At 37.9% G+C, this 2,340-nt stretch overlaps 1 pseudogene; it reads right to left on the bottom strand.

The window, feature by feature from the left end:
• Positions 1-266: 266 nt before the first annotated feature.
• LOC114622094 lies at positions 267-1,274 on the bottom strand (annotated as a pseudogene).
• Positions 1,275-2,340: the final 1,066 nt, after the last annotated feature.

Genomic DNA, 2,340 nt, shown 5'->3' with positions numbered 1-2,340 from the left:
TTATCCCCCTGATCTCTTTCAGTTGTCTTATTGCTTTAACTATGCTTTCACATGGTATATTGAATAGGAGAGAGTAGACAGCTTTGTCATGTTTTGGATTTTAGTGAAAATTCTTTGAGTTTCTTTCCATTTAAGTTATTGGTGGCTATGGTGTTGCTGTAATATATATATTATACATATTCACATACACACACACACACACACACACACACACACACACACAGTGTATGCCCCTTGTATTCATAATCTCTTTTATCATGTTTTTTTTAAACCAGAAAGTTTGGTATATTTATTCAGAAAAGCGATTCAGCTGCAGGAATATGTTCTTTTGAGAGGAAATTCAAAATCTTTTAGTCAGCAATCCTGTTGATTCCAACTTTGAGCATCCTGGTGAGATTCTCTTGTCTGAAGCTGTTCATGCATTCAGGTAGTTTGCATGATGCCTGATGTGGTCAGTGACGAAGGTCGCGATGAAGTAGTAGCTATGATCATAACCCTCTTGTAGCCTAAAAACAACAGGGATTTTCTTTTCTGTGCAGGCAGCTATGAAGTTATCAGGCAGTAACTGCCCATTCGAAAGAAGCTTGTCATCTTTTCCTTGATCAATTAAGATGTCAATCTGCGATCCTGAGTAGGACTTCACCAGACAGGTCGCATCATATGCCTTCCACTTGCTTTCATCTGGTCCCAAATATCCATTAAAAGCTTTTTTCCCCCAAGGACAGAGCACAGGGTTGTAAATTGGAGCAAATGCTGACACAGATCTGTATTTTCCAGGATTCTTCAAAGCACAAATCAGAGCTCCGTGGCCTCCAATGGAGTGACCAAAGATGGACATCCTCTGTGGGTCCACTGGGAAATTGGCATTTATGAGTTGTGGAAGCTCCTCTGTTACGTAAGAGTACATTCTGTAGTTAGCTTTCCAAGGATCTTCAGTGGCATTGACGTAGAACCCAGCATCAGTGCCGAAGTCCCAGCTGTCCTCTTCTCCTTTAATATTGCAGCCACGCGGGCTGGTATCAGGAGCAATGACCACAAGGCCGTGTTCAGAGGCAGCTTGCTGATAGCCAGACTTTGATATGAAATTTTGTTCAGTGCAAGTTAAACCAGACAGCCAGTAAAGTGCAGGGCACTTTCCACTCTCGGCCTGGGTGGTAGGTAGACAGCAAATTTCATTTTACATTTCAGCTCAACACTGCTATGAGCGAAAACTTTCTTTAGCCCTCCAAAGCACCTGTTGCTGGAAATCTGTTTTAGCGCCATTCTTCTCCTCGGTGAGAGGCAACTTCGAACTATATCATGGGTTTTTATCATGAATGGATGTTGGATTTTTGTCAAAAGCATTTTCTGCATCAAATGAAATAGATGATCATGTGAGTTTTGTCTTTCCGACAGATAATATGGTGGGTTTTACTTATGGATTTATGTAGCATTAAACCATACTACATCTCTGGGATAAAGTGTACTTGCTTGTGTAAATGACCTGTTTTCATGTGTTCTTGGATTCTGCTTGCGAGTATTTTATAGATTATTTTTGCATCTATGTTCATTAGGGAAATTGGTCTGTAATTCTCTTTCTTTGTTGAGTTGTTACATGGTTTGGGTATCAGGATAATTGTGGCTTCATATAGCGAATTAGGCAGTGTTCCTTCAGTTTATATTTTGTGAAATAATTTGAAAAGAATTGGTATCAACTCTTCTTTGAAAGTTAGGACTTTTGTTTTTATTTTTGTTTTGTAGACTTTTCACTACAATTTCTATTTACTAGTGGTTCTATGTCAATTTAAATGGCAAATGAGATTTTAATTTGCTAAGTTGTATGTATCCACAAATGTACCTTTTTTTATAGTTTCCAATTTGGTTTTGAACGTATTTTCTTATTATTCTCTGAATTTCCTGCAGGGCTGGATCAAGTGTAATTGAAAGATATATTAGGTATAGTAGTTTGGTTGGCATCTGTGGTCTCTTAGTGTCTGTAGCATATCTGTCCCCCTTGCCTTTTATACTCTCCATTGAAAAGTCAGCTTTTATTCTAATATTCCTGCCTTTATATGTTACTTGATCTTTCCCCATTGCAGCTTTTAATATTTTTATATGTTCTTTACATTTAGTGTTTTGATTATTATATGCTGAGGGCACTGTCTTTTCAAGTCTAATCTATGTTCTTTCTCTATACTTCTTGTACCTTAATAGTCTGTCTTAGATCAGAAAAAATTTCTTCTGTGATCATGTTGACAGTATCATTCTGTGCCTTTGACCTGGGTTTCTTCTTCCTCTATTCCTATTATTTTTAGAGTTGGTCTTTTCATAGTGTCCCATAGCTTAGAATATATGGCCAGG

The sequence above is a fragment of the Grammomys surdaster genome, unplaced genomic scaffold, assembly GCF_004785775.1.
Source record: "Grammomys surdaster isolate TR1022 unplaced genomic scaffold, NIH_TR_1.0 186, whole genome shotgun sequence".
NCBI classification, from domain to species: domain Eukaryota; kingdom Metazoa; phylum Chordata; class Mammalia; order Rodentia; family Muridae; genus Grammomys; species Grammomys surdaster.
The sequence above is the reverse complement of the archived record's forward strand: the minus strand, read 5'-3'. Positions and strand labels throughout refer to the sequence as shown.